Source organism: Carassius auratus, unplaced genomic scaffold, assembly GCF_003368295.1.
Source record: "Carassius auratus strain Wakin unplaced genomic scaffold, ASM336829v1 scaf_tig00035354, whole genome shotgun sequence".
NCBI lineage: Eukaryota > Metazoa > Chordata > Actinopteri > Cypriniformes > Cyprinidae > Carassius > Carassius auratus.
In genome coordinates, this window is record NW_020526224.1 from 16,858 (window position 1) to 28,452 (window position 11,595).

General features: G+C 33.0%; 1 pseudogene; it reads left to right on the plus strand.

Moving 5' to 3' along the window:
* The first annotated feature begins 5 nt into the window (after positions 1–5).
* LOC113081960 (anoctamin-6-like) lies at positions 6–10,689 on the plus strand (annotated as a pseudogene).
* The last annotated feature ends 906 nt before the right edge of the window (positions 10,690–11,595 follow it).

Here is an 11,595-nt window from a genome sequence, read left to right on the forward strand (position 1 = left end):
CAAGAACAACCACCTTTTTTTTTGCAATGCATATACCCCGAAACCTTCTTCCGACCCCACCTACTTTCAGCAAGTTCAGACTGGCAGAGAAACTTCACGCACTTGGTTCTTTCTCTCTCTCTCTGTGATTTCTAATGTGTGTTTCTGGTGCGTGTCTCTGCTGTATATTCTCCTGTGATCATCTGTTACCTGCTGCGTTGATTTCTCAATAAGTTTGTGACGAGTTTAAAGTCGCAGAGATGAGTGAAGCAGAAGACAATGACATTCTTGAGCTGGACTCAGAAACGGAAAACGGAGACGTGGAGATGAATTTATTGACAGATATGGGTGAGTTTCAGCATATTTTCCTTGTTATTTATCTATTTTTGTATCTTTATAGCTTGGTCTGTTACAAGACTCCGAAAAAAGAGGGCAGTTTACTTTCTTTTTCGCTGCAGCAGGTCTGTTGAGCTTACTAGAAGTCATATTTTAGAGATAATAACACGTAAATAATGTGTCCAAAATGATTTACCATAAACATGGAATACAGATGAAAGTACTTGAATATATTCGCACATGAAAGACGCTAAACGATGCAACACGATCCGTTGTGTATCTCACCATCTCTCCTAACTGATCTTAGTGTTATTTTCTGTTATACTTATTTGCATGCTGGTGTTCAGTGTGTGTATTTTGTTATGTGTCTACTGTAATGCTTACCCTGCTAACATAAAAATATTCTCTTGGAACGCTTTCCTGATATTGCTTAAAACGTTGTTTTTTAAATTTTCTCATTAATTTTAAACGTTATTTTTAAAACCGTTCCAACAAGTTATTCTGGGTTATGTGAACGCAGAGAGAACGTTCCATTGCGTCATTTTGCAAACTTTATGGGAATGTTACTTTTGAATTTTCTTAGAACGTTCAAAAACAAGTAACTTTAAAAAAACGTTACATGGACGTCCAGCATGGAAGATGTTTAATTAATTTGTTCCACTTTTGATTCTGTTGCTTAACTGGATAAACATGCTGCAAACATCATGACAAAATTATTACATGATATTTTCATTACGTTTTTAGTTATAACAGTTGTTATTAATATATAATATATGGCCTAGATAAACACTATTCACAAATACACACGTGTCTGAAACAGAGAAGTCTGAAATACACTGAGGGTGTTTTATGGATAGTTTTATTTCCCGTGCTGGAATGGGCGTCTGTTGTGGAGGTGTGTTATTCATGAAGTCAGTCAGATGTTCCTGGACGGATGAGTTTTCCTTTTACAGGATGTTTTCAGGCCCTTGCTGTAGTCTTTTTCTGCTCAGCCAAGCAACATCTGATTTGAGTTCTTTTTTTTCCCCCATTATGCTTTGCTCTCTGGCTGGTTTGTTTTGGATGGGGTTTCCCTTTGCTGTGAGTAAACATTAAATGAGAGAATTCCAAAGTGGTCACATGCTGTGTGTGAAATAGTTTAGTATGAGTATGAGAATGTTTGGTACTTCATGTCATTAGCGTTGAATCTAAAGAAATGTCCTAACGCTCAACTCATCCAACATGAGATGAGACTGAGATTACATTAGCATATATAACTCACCATTGGATCCTCTGTAGTGAATGGGTGCCGTCAGAATGACGAACAGCTGATAAAAATATCACAATAATCCACAAGTAATCCACACCACTCCAGTCTATTAGTTAACGTCTTGTGAAGCTAAAAGCTGCAGTTGTTTTTTTTTTTTTTTTGTCATTCTGACGGCACCCATTCACTGTAACTCACATGTATTGGCTTTTGAATGTTACCTTGGTTTTTTTTTTCAGTTTATTCTGAAGAGCTGCCAACATACAAATCTATGCCAAAAGGTCAAGCTGTGCCAAAAGTGGAACGGGTTTGTTTCTTTTCAATCCACCTTGATAAACAAAATATTTTTAGACAAAACACACACACACACACATTGCTGTGACAATATCACAAATTCACAAATATCATGTTTTATAAGTGGAGCATTTATCTGAATTATTTCAGTAGCTCAAAGCTATTTATTAAGGAACTTCTATAACATTTTAGTTATTTTGCATCACTTAATGGAGGTGATTTTGAGCTTTCTGTAACATCAGTTCTCTGTTCGCAGGCTGAATTCAACGGTAACCCTGATTCACTATTTTTCAACGATGGAAAGAGAAGAATTGACTTTGTTTTGGTCTATGAGGATGAGTCTAAAAATGCATCTGAGAAGAAAGCCTCATTTGTGAAGAGAAGAGTAAGTCAATGTCACTTTGACACAATCATTTACTTCAGCTGTTGTTTAACAAAAACTTCCAGCCCTCTGCTAGTGATCTGAGAAATTACCTTAAAGGCATAGCTCAAGAGATACACAAAAGCAGATATTTTACCAAAGAAGATACTTTAAAGAATGTTGGTAGACAATGACTTGCATTTTTTTCTCCCATACTAAGGAAGTAAAAGGCTACTGTCATTCTGAATAATAAAGTTCATAATATCTGTAATATGCATTTAGAAAGTAGATTTTAAGCAGCCTTAACTAGATACAAATCTTGAAACTTGTCAAAGAATTTCTGAGTGATATTTTGTCCATATTTTCTCTTTTGAATTTATAAAGTTCAGATATTTATGTGAGAGATGCTCAAATGTGTAGGTGTGATGTTCACATGCATTATTCTCAATTCCTCAATCACCAACCCCCATGGAACTGTTTCCTTAAAGGTATAGTTCACCTAAAAATGTACATTTGCTGTTAATATACTCACTCTCAGGCCATCCAAGATGTGGATGCCATTTGTCTTCAATAGAACAGTAAAGAAGATTTTTAGTTGAAACTGTGCACCTTGATGATTCATAAAATGCAAGTCAATGGGTACCGACACTTTGAAAGTCCAAAAAACAGATACAGGTAACACAAAATGTATCCCTGTGACTTCAGGTAATATACTGAAGTCTTATGAAGCGAAACAATCGACCTGTGCAACAACAATGTCATGTATACTCCTCACAGTCAGTTTTATCTACATTCCCTCTTATTCTCTAAATTATTCTCTAGAAAAGACGCCGAGAGTTTTTCGAAGGAAGCCTGATGAATATGGGTGTGGAATTGGAAGCGGCACAATCCGTAAGTAATTTAAATAGGACTTGCTATAGAAATGTTTTTCATTATGTTTCTGCATTCTTCATGCCTGGTTTATATCAGTTATACCCGTATATATGGACTACTGCGTGTCCTGTCTGAACCTGTTGATGTGATCTGCAGGAATGTTATTGTTTACCTGTAGCGCTGATGGGAGATTTCCTCCATGTGTTTTGTAGGTAGTGGATGAGAAGCTTATCTATGTGAAAGTACACATGCCTTTTGAGGTTTTGTGCACTTATGCTGAAGTCATGCACATCAAACTGCCCATCCAGCCCAACGATCTGGCCCCGCAGTCGTCAACGTACAACTGCTTCACGCGCCACTTCTACCCCAGCGAGGACGTCATCGCCAAGGAGCCCGACTTCTTCACAGCTCCTTTCAGGAAGGATCAGCTGAAGTGTTTTTATGTGAAGGACAGGGAGCAGTTCTTCACGCCGGCCGTGAGGAGCAGAATGGTACGTTGAACATCTCAGAGTCTCTGTGTGTCTCAGTGTTCACCTGTGTTTTACGGACATGCCGTGGGTTGCAGGCGTACTACATCCTCACCCGAGCGCCGTATGAAGTCAGAGGAAACGTGAAGAAGTTTGGCATCAGTAAGCTGCTGGATGGAGCCGTGTATAAGGCTGCGTATCCATTACATGATGTAAGTACCATCCGTGTGCTGGTTAAACTAAATGAAAACATGAAATGTTGAAACTAAAGAAAAAGAAAACACACTAGTACATGAATAAAAATGTCAAAAGCACAAAATAACAAGTTAAAGGTGCTGTAGGGAACTTTTGTAAAAAAATATTTTTTACATATTTATTAAACCTGTCATTATGTCCTGACAGTAGAATATGAGACAGATAATCTGTGAAAAAATCAAGCTCCTCTGGCTCCTCCCAGTGTCCTATTGCCATTTGTAGAAATTCATGCGCTCCCGGTAAAAAACAACCAATCAGAGCTGCGGTCCGTAACTTTGTTTGTGTTCAAAATGTAGAAAAATGAACATAATAAGCGAGTACACCATGAATCCATTTTCCAAACCGTGTTTTTTGCTTGTCCTGAATCACTAGGGTACACCTATAATAAGTGTTTATATTCGGACTATTTTAGATTGCTTCGGGGGTACCGCGGCGGAGTAACCCAGTACCTTTGTGATTCTTCATAGACATAAACAGAGAGAAGTAGTTCCGGCTACGATGTTCTTCCACAAGATGCAAGCAGTTCTGTTTATTAACCGCTAGAGCGTCAAAAGTTCCCTACCGCAGCTTTAAGTAAAAAGTAAATCTGAAATTAAAAAAAAAAGTTTTTAAATAAAATATGACTATTCAGTTTATTATTTTATTTTTTATTTTTTATTTTGTTATAATCATTTTATCTCTCTCTCTCTCTCTCTTTATATATATATTTATAAAATATATATAGTTTTAGTTATTCTAAAATATCAAGAAATTATACCTTGGTGATGTACATAATTTCAGTTAATGCTTTGCTTATATTATTTAAGGTCCAAATATTTTTTATTTATTTAATGGTTTTAGTTTTCTTTTTGGTCGACTATAATAGCCCTGATTACCACTGATCACAGTATATTAAGACAATTGTTTGGAATTGCAGCTTTTCTGAAATGTTATGTTTACATATACAAATGAGGCATTATGTAATTAAATATGTACTTATCTGCATTGATTTCCAGACCAGGAATCTGAGCAGTGATATTTACATAAAACATATTAAAGGTTTTTAAAGAGGGGATTTTGGATTTCTCTTCTTATCGCTCCAGATAATGGAATAAAATGTGATATACATCAGCTAAATGTGTTAAGAACAAGACCCATTATGAAATTTTGCATGCTTTTCATGATTATTATGATAAATGTCTTTGAAGTGTTTATCAATCAGTTGATCAGTGAGTCTACAATCGCCATACAATAAGATATCCGGGTATTTTCTTTTTAAGGAAAATAAAAAGTTCTAATGAAAAGCACCTTTTCCCGAATTTCACTTTCGGAAGCTTTTTAACATTTTAAATTTTTTGCCGTTGTCACTGTTCTGCATTTAAACTGAATGTAGTTTATGTAGAGCAGCTGAAGTGATGCATGAGTGTTGATCTGCTTTGTTTTTGTGTAACAGTGCAGATTTAATGTGAAATCTAAAGAGCCCCACTGCCCTAATGAGCGGTTTCTGCTGTATAATGAGTGGGCTCATCCCAAGAGCTTCTACAAGATGCAGCCGCTGGATCTGATCAGGTGTGTTTCTGTGGCTTTCTGCTGATGCGTTTATGCCGTTTCTGGGTTTTCTTGCGCTTGTTAATATGCTCCTCTGCTTTCAGGAAGTATTTTGGTGAGAAGGTTGGCATTTATTTCGCCTGGTTGGGTTTCTACACCTTCATGTTGGCTCTAGCTGCGGCAGTCGGATTCTGTTGTTTTATATATGGATACGGGACCAGAGAGAGCAACACATGGAGGTATATCAGACCTTTTTTTTCTCCCTCAAGTAAAAAATTATAATATTATTTTTTTTTTACATTTTCATTTAGTAATAATGGTAAGAATAATAATTATTGTTATTACTAGTAGTAGTAATTTTACCATTATTATTATTTTATATACATATTGCAAATTGGCCAGAACATAAAAAATAAAATGGAAAATAAAATTTAATGACATAAAATTGGATTAAAATAAATAAATAATACTTCATAATACTAACAGTACAGTATCACTGCAGTGTGATGAAGATCGTCTAACTTCTTTTTTTTTTTTTTTACTTAAAGTGAAATATTAATTATTAAAAATTATTAAAATTAAAGTGAAATATGAATGATTTAGTTTTTAGTTATTTCTGTTCAGTGAAAATAACAGTATTGTTAATATTATTACTTAAAATAAATTATAAATATGTTTGCTGTTTCTGTTATTTTAAAGCCATATTGATATATAAACAAAATTTTGGCCAAAATGAAATAAATTACAATAAATAAATACAAAAATCTGATGAACCTAAATGGTAAAACTTTAAATTAATTAATTAAATAAATAAATATAGGAAAAAAAGTATTATATTAAAGTGTATTAAAATATATTTAAATACAGAATGCCGCTAACAGTACAGAACTGTGGTTAGTAGGAAGAAAAACATTATTATGAAATACATTCATAATAACATTTCCAAATAATATTAATATCATAGTTATAAATAGGGTCTTTTTACATACAAATACATAGCAAATTGTTCAACTCTACAAACAAACTTGAATAAAAATATAAAAAATATATATTTTTCCTCAATTGCTGCAATCTTACTTGTGAAACACTTCTGTAATTGACTGATTATGACACTTTTTCGGCAGCAAAGAGGTGTGTGACCCTCAGATTGGTGGAGAAATCATTATGTGTCCGCAGTGTGATAAAATCTGTCCGTACTGGAGGCTGAACACCACGTGCGAGTCGTCTAAAGTGAGTCAAACACACACAAACCCACAGCCTCTCCACTGGAGGATTGTGGGATTTGGAGTCTGATCTAAGATTTAACGATGTTTGTTTTGTTTGCGAAATGCTCTGAAGCTGAGAATGTGTTTCTGCATTGGTTTTCCTCCACAGAGACTATGTGTATTCGATAACTATGGGACATTAGTGTTTGCAATCTTCATGTCTGTTTGGGGTGAGTGATGTCATACGCTGGTCACATGATCCCATCTGCTAATGTTGCTAAACCTTTGTCTGCTGGCAGAAATCCTGCTCCACATTGCAGCTTATTCTGGCTTAGAACCAGATTGCAGCATGATTAGTCATGTTTGTTAGAAGTTTAGTTGCATTGCATAAGTATGTTTGGAGTTTCAACAGAGCTTTTATTGTTTTTGAATGCTATATGTTTCATTGGTAACACTTTACAACTTATGTTTGTTAACATTATTTACCTTCATTAGTTAACACGAATTAAGACATAAAACTAAAACTAAAATAAAATTATATTATATTAAAAATATATTATATTAATATGTGTATATGAAAAACTTCTAAAAATGACAAAAACAAACTAAAATGAAAATGTGAAATATAAAAATAAAACTAAATAAAACTTTTAACTAAAATGAAAACAAAAGTAGAACATTTAAAAACTTATCAAATATATTTAATAAATATATCAATATATTTAAATCTATAGTTTCTTAACACTTAACACCTAAAAATGATAAATAAAGCATTTTAAAATCTTAATTTTATTTAGATTTTTCATTTTAAACCGTTTATTTATTACATATTTACTTTTTTATTATTACTGCTATTATAGTTTGGATTACTATTTTGAATCAGCTTTTATTTTCATATTTAGTTACATTTTTATGAATACTGTAACAAATGCATTGTTTATTGTTAGAGGGTTCATGAACTGAGAAACCAAATTTCCCTCGATCTTTTAACATATAAGAGGTCATTGTATTATAAAAACATCCTCAAAACTTAATCGTTAGTCTAAAGACAGCTTATATTGAAGGCAGTCTGCCCAAACAGCAGCTTGTGGAATGTTCTACTCTATGATGTAATAGTGTGGATAAGCACCGCCTCTGCAGAAGATCAACACCTGCTTCTACATCACTGCCTGTATAGCCCCGCCCACTGGTTCTACGTCGCTGCCTGTTTAGCTCCGCCCACCTATTTTACGTCGCTGCTTGTTTAGCCCCACCCACTGATTCGTGCATGTAGTGTAATAATGTGATGTGAACGCACAGGTCTCTGCAGAAACCAAACGATAAAGATGCTCTGAAGAACAATAAGGTGCTGTTCAGTTCCAAGTTGTGGAAAGACCTTGTCAGTAAAACTCAGTCCTTTGTTTTCTTCATTTTACCACAGATTAGTTTACAAACAAAGCACAGTTCAATGGGAGATTTTCAGAAAGACAGAAACTAAAAGACGTTTCTATAATGTTGCAACACACAAGTAACTGTTTTCATTACGTGATCACTGTTGCTTTGGCTCTTCTTACAGATCGTTTGATATGTATTGAGTTAATGCATTTTTAACCTAAGTCACAGCAGCATCAATCTGTGAGGATTGTCACTGTCGAACACACACGGCTATTAGCCAGTCATATCAGTGGGAGTTTACTTCCAAGAGCATTCGTTCTGATGTTAAAATCTTGATAACATTATAAGTGGACCTCAGAGATCAGTACAGATGCAGTTCATGACCCTTTTAATGCATTAATTTACAGTTTACCAATTGTACCTTAGTGTTATTACTGTCATTTTGTATTGCAGTATCATTGAGTGAATCTTACTATTTTGTATTCAACGTGTTTGGTGTTTGACAGTGACTCTGTTTCTGGAGTTCTGGAAGCGCTATCAGGCCGAACTGGAGCACGACTGGGACACGGTGGAGTTTCTTCAGCAGGAGGAACAGCCTCGACCCGAATACGAGGCCAAATGCATCTATGAGAGAGAGAACCCTGTTACACGGGTATGAGTTTCGCTATACGCAGCGCCTCTGTTCAGATGCATTCATTGTTTTCAGGTTGTTGACATTAACAAAGAGCTTTTGTGTTTGTTTTTGTACAGGAGAAAGAGAAGGTGCCGCACACAGCCTGCGGGAAATGCATGAGAGTGTCGTGTGGCATCAGCACTGTGTTATTCTGGGTAATATTAATATTGTGCTTTCTCTTTCATACATATAATTAAATATTTAAAAAGGCATCTAAAAAATGAAATAATAATAGAGTACTGATTTCCATATTATAATCACATAATTATTCATCCATAAGATCTTATTTTAGAATTAAATATCTGTTGTTCAGCATTTTGTTTGCCTCCAAAAATGCAGAGTTTGTTTAATTTTCATTTAATTAATAGGAAAATTAGATGTTTCATGTCATCATTTAATTACCAGAAAAATAAATAATTTATAAACAAAAATAAAAAATACACAACAGCAAAAAAGTAATAAAAGATTTTTGATTATTAAAATTAACTTAAATTATAAAAATGTAATCCAGAAATTTTTTAAATTGAAAACACAGAATTTGAGGTCCTAAAATTTTTTTTTACTTTTAAAATATTGTTTTTGAATTCTAATCTAGAATCTAGTAGATTTGAGATATTGAATGTATCGTGTTTCTTTCTGATGTTTTTGTTATAGGTTCTGTTGATCATAGCGTCGGTGGTCGGCGTGATCGTGTATCGTCTGGCCATGTTTATCACTTTCTCTTCGAACATGCACATTGAACTGAACAACAAGGAGCTGGAGCCGTTCAAAGAGTATGTCACCCCTCAGATGGCCACGTCCATCACGTCCTCCATCATCAGCTTCATCATCATCATGATTCTCAATAACGTCTACGAGAAAGTGGCCATCTGGATCACAGACTTCGGTAAGTAAACCCTTTCCCTCGTAACAGTTTGGTGATTTTTTTAGACTAATGATTCCCATCAGTTTTTTTTCAGCTGAATCCCTCTGAGTGATAATATTGTTTAGGTAATAATTAATATTTCATTAATTAAGCAATATGCTGACATCAGTGTTATTTTAGTACTACTTGTATACTTATTATTTACATAATGATTTTTTATATAATAAAAGTAAAAAATATATATTTTTTTTTAATTCCATCATCCTCATCATTCTATCAAGGCAACATTTCTAATATTTTTTTTGTCTTTTTCTTTTATTTCAACTTTATTTTAAACAAACAAATTGTCAAAAAAGTTATTTTTTGTTTTCGTTTTTGCATGTTCTTTTTTAAATAATTTATTTATTGTAATTTTAATTTCATTGCCATTAATTTATTTTAATATATTTCTAGTAATTACATCTTATTTTTATTATTTAAATATTAGCATTTAGGTTACATTTTTATTTCAGTAGTTTTTAATTTGAGCTTTTAATTATGTTTATTTAGTTTTTTTTATTTCCAGTTAGTAATTTTATTACTTCATCTTAAACTTAATTTATTTTTATTTTTTTTTTACATTTAAGTTTTATTAAAAATGTTATAAACAATAAAAAGCCCTTATTTGTATGTTCACAATTCTCTCATATCAGTTAAAGGTCTCATGTCATGCAGGTAAACAAATAAAATATTTCATTATTTTAAAACAATTTATTTATTTACTGCAGTTTGTCATTTTTATGATTTAACTCACCCCAGTTTTAGAAAAAAAAAAACTTCATTCTGTGTGCTGCAGAGCTTCCCACGGACCAAAACAGAGTACGAGAACAGCCTGACGCTGAAGATGTTCCTCTTTCAGTTTGTGAACTATTACTCGTCCTGCTTCTACATCGCTTTCTTCAAAGGGAAGGTGGGTGGGATATCCGGGAAAGCCCGTCTACTGGTTTGGTGCTTTTCCGCAATGAGGAGGTGAGGCTGCTCTGTGAAATCAAGAGGTACTACAGGCACAAATTGGCATGAATTGACTATAAAACTGTGTTCCCTGAATGTAACATGTAAATTGTTGTGTTCAGTGTGATCCTGGCGGCTGTCTGACTGAACTGACCACACAGCTGTCAATCATCATGACAGGAAAGGCTGTCTGGAACAACATACAGGAAGTCCTAGTGCCGTGAGTTTCACACACAAACCTCAAACTGACTGATGACATGCTGACATTATCACAGAAAATCATTCAACCTGTTGCTCAGTTTGTAAAAACAGACCAAATTCATGTTTACAGTAATGCAGTTACAATATACGTCTGTGATGCAAAACGATAAAATGACTCCTGTCATGACCTAGTAAAGCTACTGAAAATGCTTTGGAGTGAGTTGAAATAAAATATATATTGTTTTACATTTTTAAATAAAAATTCAATTTTTTTATAAAAAAATTGTATTGCTTTTTTGTATATAACTGTTTAGATTACATTTTTATTTATTTATTTATTTACAGTTCGTTTTTATTGCTTTCATTTAAACTTATTCCAGTTTCTGAAACCTTTTTATTTAAATTCATCTGTAATTCAGTTAACAAAAATTTTATTAGTTTTATAAGACTCAGTGTTGTTGTAGTAAAGTATAGTATATTAGTATAGTATAGTATAGAAGTAAAGTATATTTAGCATTTGTTTTTATATTTTCTGTTATATTAAATTAAATTAAATTAATGCATTTAGCAGACACTTTTATCCAAAGTGACTTACAGTGGATTCAGGCAAACATTTTTTACCTAAGATAATTTAATTGTAAAGTTTTAGTAAGTAAGTTGCATTTTATTAGTCAACCATCAGCACTGATCAAAGTTATTATAGTTTACTTGAAATAATTAAATTTCAAACTGAATTAACAAAAACTAAACTGGAATCAAATAAGATATTATTTTAATATAATAAGTTTCTATTAATATTTTAAATCATTTTTATTTTTTCATTTTCAGTTTTATTAAAGTTTAAAATTAAACTTAAAATTAAACTTTATTAAAAATCAAAATGAAAAGTAAAAATGAATGTAAAATATTAATAGAAGCTTATTATTATTAGAAATAATATCTCAATGAT